The sequence below is a fragment of the Anopheles stephensi genome, unplaced genomic scaffold (genome assembly GCF_013141755.1).
Source record: "Anopheles stephensi strain Indian unplaced genomic scaffold, UCI_ANSTEP_V1.0 ucontig182, whole genome shotgun sequence".
NCBI classification, from domain to species: Eukaryota; Metazoa; Arthropoda; class Insecta; order Diptera; family Culicidae; genus Anopheles; species Anopheles stephensi.
The window spans coordinates 38,650-50,000 of NW_023405105.1; positions in this window are offsets into that span (position 1 = coordinate 38,650).

Here is an 11,351-nt window from a genome sequence, read left to right on the forward strand (position 1 = left end):
CATATAATGTGCCTGAGAGCACATTTTTTTTCTAAGTCCCAGAAATCCGTCACTGAACATCACGACTTACAAACACATCTTCCCCCGGTCCTCCCATATACGGCACGGGGACAAGTATGAAGTATGAAAATTTTTGGTCACAGCGTGAAATCCCTCTAATGATCATGAAAATAGCATCGGATCACTTATCTGACCATAAAAAGTGAACCAAAACCCTATTTGAACAAACTTTTTGGTCCTATGAAAAATTCACTTTTCATATATGTCATGGTCGAAAATTTTCTAAGTCCCAAAAAATCACTTATTCTCGAATATCTCGAAAACTACGTATCGGACAGGGGTCAACCAAGGTGTTTTAGAAAGGTCTTTACAAGCTCTATTTAATGAGCCATAGCGACTTTCAAGTGATTTTTTGACACTTTTTCGCATATCGGCATCCTTGGTTCCCATACTGGCCATAGGCCATAGGGCACCGAACGGCCAACTTTTGGTCCGGGGGTGAAATTTTTTTTTCACGAGATTTTGATGAAAATGGCTTCGGAACGCGTTTCTAATAATGAAAAGTGAAACCAAACAGTATTTGCGAAGAAAAAATTGTCCTATGAAAAAATCACTTTTTCTTAGGGTACGGGTCAAAAATTTTCTAAGTCCCAAAAAATCACATATTCTCGAATATCTCGAAAACTACTTATCGGACAGGGGTCAACCAAGGTGTTTTAGAAAGGTCTTTACAAGCTCTATTTAATGAGCCATAGCGACTTTCAAGTGATTTTTTGACACTTTTTCGCATATCGGCATCCTTGGTTCCCATACTGGCCATAGGCCATAGGGCACCGAACGGCCAACTTTTGGTCCGGGGGTGAAATTTTTTTTTCACGAGATTTTGATGAAAATGGCTTCGGAACGCGTTTCTAATAATGAAAAGTGAAACCAAACAGTATTTGCGAAGAAAAAATTGTCCTATGAAAAAATCACTTTTTCTTAGGGTACGGGTCAAAAATTTTCTAAGTCCCAAAAAATCACATTTTCTCGAATATCTCGAAAACTACTTATCGGACAGGGGTCAACCAAGGTGTTTTAGAAAGGTCTCAACAAGCTCTAAATAATGGGCCATAGCGACTTTTTAGTGATTTTTTGACAAATTTTGTCATATCGGCATCCCGAGTTCCCATACTGGCCATAGGCCATGGGGCCCCGAACGAAAAAATTTTGGTCCGAGGGTCAAAATTTTTTTTCTCATAAATTTGTTCAAAACGCCGTCGGAACGCGCCTTAGATCATGAAAAGTGAAAAGAAACAGTATTTTGCAAAAGTTGGGGTGGCCTATGACTTACATGGCCACGTCCTAGGTCCGAGTTCCCGAGGTCGTGTTCTTCAGTGGCGGAAAAAAATGGCCACTTGTGGGAGATGCAAAATGTTCATTTTGTATTATAGGGGACACACTATCGAAGCGAAAATTTCAGAAATGGCCTAAAACGTGAAGAAATGATGGGGTATGTACGAAAAGAAGGTTTTTATGGTCAAACGGTGAAAATTTTTTTTTTATGAAAAATTTTGGTCTCCCACCGTTCATGAATTTCTAGGACCAAAAATCGAAAAATTTGAAAACTTCACGATCGAAAGGGAAACGCATATGTGGTGTTCCTAGGTGTGTACGGTGTACGAAAAACGGGTTCACGATGAGATATCAGGCAAATAAGTGGACCTAAAGTGAGTTATACGGGTAAGACGAGGTGTCCAAAGACCGAAATAGGGGTACCAACTGAGAACGAAATGAAGGTCCCCGAAGTCGCCATACAAGTTATAGGAGGTGTCCAAAGTACGAAAAGAGTTCCATATTCGGCTGTTCCTACTATATGGTTCCCTGATTGCTGCTCCAAGGAGTAGTGAGGAAGTGTCCAAAGGTCTGTTGGGGGTATCGAGGTGATACCCTCGACGGACAATATGCACGAAAAGTGGTTCGATGATCTATCCTGTAGGTCGTACGGCAGCCATACCCGGCTGGAAGTACCGCGGTAATTCCGCAATAAAACGTTCGCCAGACGAACAAACAAATTGAATTAGCTCATCGTAGTGTACGGAAACGAAACGAAAATGTAAGGTGATTAGGGATCCGGGAGCAATCTCGCGATCCCATGGTTCGGTGTAAGAAATGATACGAAGTGTTCATAAGTCTCCTCTGGAGGCAGAACCATCGTAGCAAAGTTCGGGAACCCAAGGGTCACAAAAACTCGTAGGACGATATCCACGAATAATCGGGGACTTGTGGGGACTACCGTGCCCTGACAAGTCAACTACACCTTAACTGGTGATGGTCGTCCTACGGGGACCTGCGGGGAACAAAAGGGTCACAAAAACTCGTAGGACAATATCTCCGAATAATCGGGGACTTGTGGGGACCACCGTGCCCTGACAAGTCAACTACACCTTAACTGGTGATGGTTGTCCTACGGGGACCTGCCGGGAACCCAAGGGTCACAAAAACTCGTAGGACGATATCCACGAATAATCGGGGACTTGTGGGGACTACCGTGCCCTGACAAGTCAACTACACCTTAACTGGTGATGGTCGTCCTACGGGGACCTGCGGGGAGCAAAAGGAGTCAGAAACAATCGTAGGACGATATCCACGAATAATCGGGGACTTGTGGGGACTACCGTGCCCTGACAAGTCAACTACACCTTAACTGGTGATGGTCGTCCTACGGGGACCTTCAGGGAGCCGCAGTAAGTCGCAGGTCGTATGCGAGCCTTGATAGGTCCTGTTGGGGGCGTGCGGGGTGTAATGCCTCGGTACGTCAAATGTTGGTGTACGATGTACATCGATAATCTGACATCCTCCTGAACAACCTTTGCTCGTGTGGTTATTGGCGCTGTGGAGTCGGTGTACTGCCGCAGGTCAATGAGAGTGGTCACAACAAAGATTGTGTCACCTGATGAACGTAGAAAGAGAGTCTGCGGGGACTGGTGCCCTGGTAGACAAAAAATATCGAACAAGCAATTGACGAAGACGAATTCTGGTTGATCCTACCAGTAATATACGCTTGTCTCAAAGGTTAAGCCATGCATGTCTAAGTACAAACATAAATGAATGTGAAACCGCATAAGGCTCAGTACAACAGCCATAATTCACAAGATCATCCACCCATCAGTTACTTGGATAACTGTGGAAAAGCCAGAGCTAATACATGCAACATGCCGGGACCGCTGTCCGCTTGCGGGCGGTGGAACTGGTGCACTTATTAGTAAAACCAATCGCCTCCGGGCGGCTTGAGTTGAAGTCTGGATAAGGATGCCGATCGTATGGTCGCTTGACCGACGACAGATCTTGCAAATGTCTGCCCTATCAACTATTGATGGTAGTGTAGAGGACTACCATGGTTGCGACGGGTAACGGGGAATCAGGGTTCGATTCCGGAGAGGGAGCCTGAGAAATGGCTACCACATCCAAGGAAGGCAGCAGGCGCGTAAATTACCCAATCCCGGCACGGGGAGGTAGTGACGAGAAATAACAATATGGACCTCTCTAACGATGGTCCATAATTGGAATGAATTGAGCATAAATCCTTCAATAAGGATCAAGTGGAGGGCAAGTCTGGTGCCAGCAGCCGCGGTAATTCCAGCTCCACTAGCGTATATTAAAGTTGTTGCGGTTAAAACGTTCGAAGTTGATTCCCCGTCCAGACACGCGACCGCCGCGGGCGCCCGGCACACGCCGGATACGTTCGTGCGCGAGCTCGCGGCTGCGACTCACAATGGTGTGCCTGGGCGTCAACCTCGTGATCGGTCGGGCACGTCCCGAGCCGGTGCGTGGTGCCCGGGCAGCTCCCATTTACCTTGAACAAATTAGAGTGCTTCAAGCAGGCTAGTACAAAAGCGTCCACACCCGCCCAGGGTTGGCGTTGGCCGAGAATAATCTTGCATGGAATAATGGAACATGACCTCGGTCTGAGTCTTTTGGTTGGTTTTGTATAGACCCAGAGGTAATGATTAACAGAAGTAGTTGGGGGCATTGGTATTACGGCGCGAGAGGTGAAATTCGTAGACCGTCGTAGGACCAACTGAAGCGAAAGCGTTTGCCATGGATGCTTTCATTAATCAAGAACGAAAGTTAGAGGATCGAAGGCGATTAGATACCGCCCTAGTTCTAACCGTAAACGATGCCAATCAGCAATTGGGAGACGCTACTACATTCGGTGCTCTCAGTAGCTTCCGGGAAACCAAAATCGGGTTCCGGGGGAAGTATGGTTGCAAAGTTGAAACTTAAAGGAATTGACGGAAGGGCACCACAAGAAGTGGAGCTTGCGCAGAGGCGTTTGACAGTTGACAGCGAACGGTGGTGTTTCCGTGAGCTGCGCAAAAAATTGTCGAAAAAAGGTGAAAAAAGTGTTTAAATTCTTTACAGAGTGCTTTAAAAGTGATAAAAAGGCGTTTGTTATCATTTGGAAGTGAATTTGGACCAAAAAACTGGAAAAAACAGTGAAAGTGTGGTATAAACAAAACCCCATACATTTTGTATGGAGGGGGTTTTTCACTGATTTGGCGGCTCTAAGCAACCGTTTTAGATGCGGTTTTCGCTGAAAACGCAAGACTGGGAGCCAATTTAGCGTTTTCGACGGAAAAACGGTGGATGCCGGTGGTCTGTACGCGGAAAAACTGTAAAAAACATTCCGGCTATAGAAGAAGAAGAAGAAGAAGAAACTGTTTCTTGAAGCGTGCAGAAAAAGTGTCCGGATCTAATCGGAAGTGGTTTAAATCGTTAGATCGTGTCGTGATTAGTGGGTACAAGTGAAAACAGACCGAAAATCGGTCCATTTGGGCCGGAAAAAAGTGTGGGAAAAATCCAGATTGTGACGTTTCCACGTGGCGTCTTGTTCCGGATCTCACTTTTTTCACCCAATACGCAACGGATCTGGACGCATGTGGTGTTAAAAGAAGCGGAAAAGTGCCAGCTAGTGAAATAGTGCAAAAAACCGGAAAGAAAACGGTGAAAAATAACCAAAAAAAGTGCATTTATAGTGGTGACAAAAATTTGACATTGGACATGTCCCATGACCCATGGGACAAAAATAAATTCCCATGGGACAAAAAATTCTGACATTAGTGAAAATTTTTTCAATTAAGAAAAAGTGTGTCATAAAATCGTGTAAACCAGTGGAGATTATTCAGAAAACTCTATAATAATTTTCGGGACATCTTGATAATTTTCCTGCCACCCATTTCCCCCCCGCACCCCGACCGAAAGGGAAAAAATCCCTTGATAAGGGAAAATAAGGAATTGGGCGGGAAAATTCGAAAAGTGTACGGAAAATTCTAAAAACCGGTGGAAAGTGTTGAGAAAAATCATATGCAACTTTTGGTGGTGAAACGAGGTGTCCCCGCTCCCCATATCCCCCCTCCCCCTTCGTCCGAGCGCCGACGAGCGCCTTAATAAGGGAAATAGTGAGCGGAAATTTTTTAAATAAGTACGGAAAATTCCGGGGTGTGGTTTTTCCCGTATAACGTGAGGAGGACAAATTTTTCAAGGAGTTTCTGGGGCCCACCGCAAACCCCACTTCCCCCCACCCTCGCCTGAATATTGGCAAACTTTCAAAAAGGGGGATATTTAGGGGAAATTAAGTGCGAGTGCGTGAAAATTTGTGTGGTGTATGTCCGAAGCCCCTCCGCCCCCCCACCTGCAACGGGAAACCATCCCAAACCGTGGAGACTTGGGTGGTAGGACAGGCGACGAACCTGCTAAGTGTTAGCGAGCAGGAAATCTTCCCGGTTTTCGTCATCTGGCGGGAGATGACGTAAATAGCGGATAGTTTGCGCCCATCAACTCAAGATGGGATCAGACACCGACAACGGGGAGTCGGAATCTGATGTTCCGGTTGTTCCGGAATCACTGAAGAAGGCGGTGGTGAAGAAACGGCGTATAGGTGAGCCACCTCTTCAGCCACGAGTGGTGTTGGAGCCGATTGAGGTTTCACCAAGAACAATGGCGGCTTTCCATGGCACGACGCCACAGGAACCAGTGGCAACCAGCGAGGAGAATAATTCGGGTTTGCCGGCCTCCGCCGTCCCGATGGTGGTGGTTCTCTCCTCCCCCGAGCCAACCTCTTTAGAGGAAGAGATGCGGGAGGAGAATGGCTCACGGAGGACCGCAGCCACTACACCACCGATTCCGTCACCACGCAGGGTGACCTCACCGGAAGCAACGGCTGCTACCGTTCGACCAGTGAATTCGAATGGGGCGCCGGAGGGATCGCACCAGCTCATCGAGAGACTGTTGCAGAAGCTGGAAACGATGACCGAGAGGCTGACCCAAGTGACGGAGAGGCTGGAAGCCAGCGACCAGGAGAATAAAGTTCTTAGGCGAGAGCTTGAACTCTATAGGATGGGGACACGGACGGTGTCGGAGATGTACTCCTCCGCGGTTGGTACGGGCTTGGGAAACCAAGCGGTATCCCAGCCTGGACCCAGTAAGAAGACCGTTAAGCGGTCTCAAAAGCGCACGAGGGCACTGACCCGTGAGACAAGCGGTCCTGCCCACCATCGGTTGCTGGAGTTGCAGGACCAATTGCGCGCTGAAGCGGAAAAGGAAAGGCAGCAGCAGCAGAGACCGGGGCGTGAAGCAGTCCGCCCTCAGCCGCAGCAGCTGTCTTATCGGGACGTCCTGTCACCTGGGTGGCAAACGGTTGGGCAGAGGCCTCCGAGGCAGCCTCAGCAACAACAGCGGCCCCAGCCGCCAAAGGCACCCCAACGATTCCCCCAACCAGCCCAACGGACAAGTAGGAGACGACCAGACGCCATACTGGTGATACCGGCACCAGGCGTGAGCTTTGCCGATATGTATCGACCGATCCGGACCGCCCCTGCGCTAGAGGATGCGCAGAAATACATCCGGATTGGAAAGAGGACCCCAAAGGGCAACCTGCGGATGGACCTCACGCGCGAGGTCGACTCGCTTGCGCTGCGTGATCGTATCCAGGCAGTTCTTGGCGATAAAGGGACGGTCAAGGTGGTCACGGAGATGGCTGAGGTCATTGTCCGCAATGTGGACCATCTGACCGAGGAAGCCACAATCAAAGAGGCCCTGAAGTCGGCACTGAAGAAAGAGCCGACAGTGGCCTCGATCCGTATGTGGGAGCTGCCTGACGCTACCAAGCGGGCACGCCTTCGTCTGCCGCGGGCGGAAGCGGAGGCTATCATGAGCAGGACTGACCCCCTGCTCATCGACTACTCCGCCTGCAGGGTGGAGAGGGTGCCGAGGCTGGACGCTTCGATGCGTCGTTGCTTCCGCTGTCTCGAGCGAGGCCATTTGGCGGCCTACTGCACAGGGGTGGACCGCAGCAACTGCTGTATACGGTGTGGTGAGGCCGGTCATCGTGCGGCTGCATGCAAGCAGGAGGTGCGATGCATCAAGTGTGGTGGCCCTCATCGAATCGCCGCCTACAACTGCATTGGAGGAGGACGGCCTCAGTTGTGATGGCCCTAAGACTGCAGGTCCTCCAGCTAAATGCCAACCGGAGTAGAAGTGCCCAAGACCTGGCACTCAACACTATGAGGACGGAACGAGCTGATGTATTGGTGATGTGCGAGCTGTGCTCGGTCCCGGAGAACAACGCAAATTGGGTGGTAGACCGCGATAACAAGGTGGCGATTGTCGTGAGCGGTAGAACCCATCCAGTGCAACGCGTACGCAGTACGTGCTTCTCCGGCATCGTAGCGGCGGACGTAGCAGGCATTACCATCATCGCCTGCTATGCGTCACCGAGCATTGGGGTCCCCGAATTCGTCGGCATGCTGGAGCGTATCGAGACGCTTGCCTCGGGACACTCTCGTGTGCTGCTCGTAGGCGACTTTAACGCGTGGCACGGCACATGGGGTAGTGAACGCGTCAACACCAAGGGAGAGGAGCTGGCACAGCTTGTGGAAGAGCTCGGGCTTGAGGTGTTGAATCTGGGGAGGGATGACACCTTCCTTGGAAACGGCGTTGCTCGCCCGAGCATCGTCGATGTTGCTTTCGCAAGCTCCAACATCTGCCGCTCTGACCTGGTGGGGGACCCCGAGCAACAATGGAGGATGCTGGATGCCTACTCGTACAGCGATCACCGGTACATTCGCTTCACAGTTGGCGAGAACCAGGCAACAAGGAGTCATCGCACACGGGAAGAGACTTCGACAGTGCGTGCAGCAGGGCGTAGGTGGCAAACGCGGCAGTTTGATGGCGAGCTTTTTGCTATTGCGCTGCAGCGGATTCAGTACGAGGTTGGAGTTACCGATGCGGAGAGCCTGACACGCGCTCTCAGCCGAGCTTGTGGAGAAATTATGGCGGAGGTCACCCCGTACGTTGGCCACACCGGTAAACCGACGTATTGGTGGACGCCACAAATCGGTCAACTGCGCGAAGAGTGCCGCCAACTCTGGGAACGACGACAATCGCTCTCGGCTGCTGACGCTGAGGCTCGATCTGCAATGTCGGTGGATTTGCAGGAGGCACGCCATCGCCTGACAGCGGCGATACGCACAAGCAAGCGGGATCGGTACGCAGAATACATCCAGCATCTCGAGGAGGACGAGACAGGCCGGTGGCAGGGGGAGTTGCTGCAACGGCTCGGAGGGAGTCGCGTTGCACCAGAACGCGATCCGGCCAACCTGCAGCACATTGTGGATGTGCTCTTCCCGGAACACTCCCCTGTCAACTGGCCTGACATCGAACCAGACGGTGTACCGATTCGACCCATTACCGAACAGGAGCTGCTCAATATCGTTGCGGGTCTGAATCCGAGGAAGGCGCCAGGTTTGGACGGCGTGCCAAATGCCGCGCTGACTGCTGCTGTGCGGGCATACCCAGCTACGCACGTTCGACTGTTCCAGCGGCTGCTGGACGACGGCCACTTTCCTCGCCAGTGGAAGACGGCCAAGCTGGTTCTCATTCCCAAGCCAGGAAAACCCCCCGGAGAACCGTCATCGGTCAGGCCGGTGATGCTGATCAACACTCCGGGGAAGCTGTTTGAACGAGTTCTGCTGGATCGTCTGAACGACCACATCGAGGTGCCATCAGGACCGCTACTTGCTGAGCAACAGTTCGGGTTCCGATGCGGGCGATCCACACTTCAGGCGGTGGAGTTGGTGATTGATGCTGCCAGATCCGCGATGAGCTTTGGACGGACAAACCAGCGAGACAAGCGCTGTCTGTTGGTTGTAGCGCTAGACGTCCGGAATGCATTCAACTCCGCGGACTGGCTGGCGATCTCACAGGCGCTGCAGGAAAAAGGAGTGCCCTCAAGATTGCGCAGCATCTTGCAGGAGTACTTCTCTGACCGCGTGTTGACGTACGACACGAACACCGGTCCGGTAACACGACAGGTAACGGCAGGAGTTCCGCAGGGGTCCATCTTGGGCCCCACGCTATGGAACATCCTGTACGATGGAGTGTTACGCCTGCAGCTGCCCGACGGAGCATCGGTCATCGGCTTCGCTGATGATCTGGCAGTACTGGCAAGGGGATGCACACCAGAGGAGGCAGCGGGAGTGGCCGAGCAGGCCGTAGCAATGATCTCTGCGTGGATGCAGCAACACCGTTTACAGCTGGCCCCGGAAAAAACCGAGGTGGTGCTCATCTCGAGTTTGCGTCGGGGCCACCCACAGGTGCCCGTAAGGATCGACGGAGTGGAAGTCCGCTCAAAGCAAGCAATACGCTACCTCGGGGTCATACTTCACGACCACCTCTCGTGGAAACCACACGTCGAGAAGGCAACCGCGAAGGCTCTCCGTGTGGTGAAGTTGGCCACCAGCGTGATGCCTAACCACGCTGGACCGAGGGTAGCGAAGCGTCGCTTGCTAGCAGCAGTTGCGGACTCGGTGGTGAAGTACGCGGCACCTATCTGGGCGGAAGCGGTGGAGCTGCAGTGGTGCAGAAGGAGATTGGAGCAGCTACAACGGCCTCTTGCGAGGGGGGTTGCGCGTACCTTTCGCACAGTCAGCTACGGAACAGCGGTAGTGTTGGCTGGGCTGATACCACTGCGCTTGCAAGTGGAGGAAGCTGCCCGGCGTCACAGGCGGCATCAACAGGCACTACAGCAAGGGGTGCTGATCGACCGCGACGTCATACAGAGGCTGGAAAGGTCAGCAACCATGGCGAAGTGGCAGAGCGATTGGAATCAGGAGTGCGGTCATCCGACCGCGAGTAGGTTCAAGCGCTGGGCACATCGCGTATTGCCAGACATCAGCGGTTGGGTAGGTCGGAAGCATGGAGAGATCGGATTCCACCTGAGCCAGATACTCTCCGGACACGGTTTCTTCCGGGAGTTTCTGCACGTCATGGGGTTCATCTCAGCCCCGACTTGCCCGTTCTGCACCGACTCAGCCGTGATCGAGTCAGCAGAACACGTGATGTTCCACTGCCCGAGGTTCGCGGACATAAGGGTGCAGCTCCTGACGAAAGACGACGGCGTAGTAGTAACACCGGAGGAGCTGGCAGGCTGGATGCTGGCAAGCCCAGCTAACTGGCAGCAGGCGGAACAGGCTGCAAAACGAGTTTGCACCTTCCTACAGCAGCGATGGCTGGATGACCAATCGGCCGAGAATGCTGCCATTTCCGGTGCTAACACGGAAGCACTGCGACACGCGGAAGTGAGACGGCGAGCTGACCGTCGAGCCAGCCGCAACGCTTACCAGCGGAGACGTCGTCGGGAGCAGCGGGAGAGGCGCCAGCTGATGGATGATGACGATGGAGGAGACAACAACCAACCAGCAGCAGCCAACAATCAACGCCCGGCTAGACCCGCTCGCAACTTGGCTCCGCCATCAGCTGAAGAAATTCTTCGCCGACGGTTAAGGCGGAACCAGCGTCAGCAGGAGTATCGGCGGCAATTGCGGGCCGGTACAATCCGGCCAGTGCGTTCGGGCCAACTGCGTCGGAGAAGGCAGCCGCCAGCGGAGGAGGAGCTTGAACGCCGACGTGCAAACCGGCGCGAACGAGAACGTCAAAGACGTCATGCCCGCAATGCGGTTGCCGACCGCCATCGCGAAGTGCTGTCGGCCGACGAAGAAGCCGCCATAACGGAGGCCGAGACAGCCACACGCTAGCTTGATGGAGCATACGCCTTTGGTCGCTTGCGTTGGTGGACGAGAGCGAGAGCGTACTCGAGCAGGCGTGTGCTTTAGTATTTACTTACTGTCTTGGTGAAGCGTCTCTTTTAGTATTGGCTTGGTAGCAAAGGCGCGTTAGGTGTTTATATGTCGTGATGAGTAATAAATGTTTTTGTTTGTACAGTCATGTTTGATCAGGAGGAGCACGGGCTCCTAACATTATAGTAGGTCTCAACGTGCAAAAACACCGGCAGCCACACCCGTGCAGGGAAT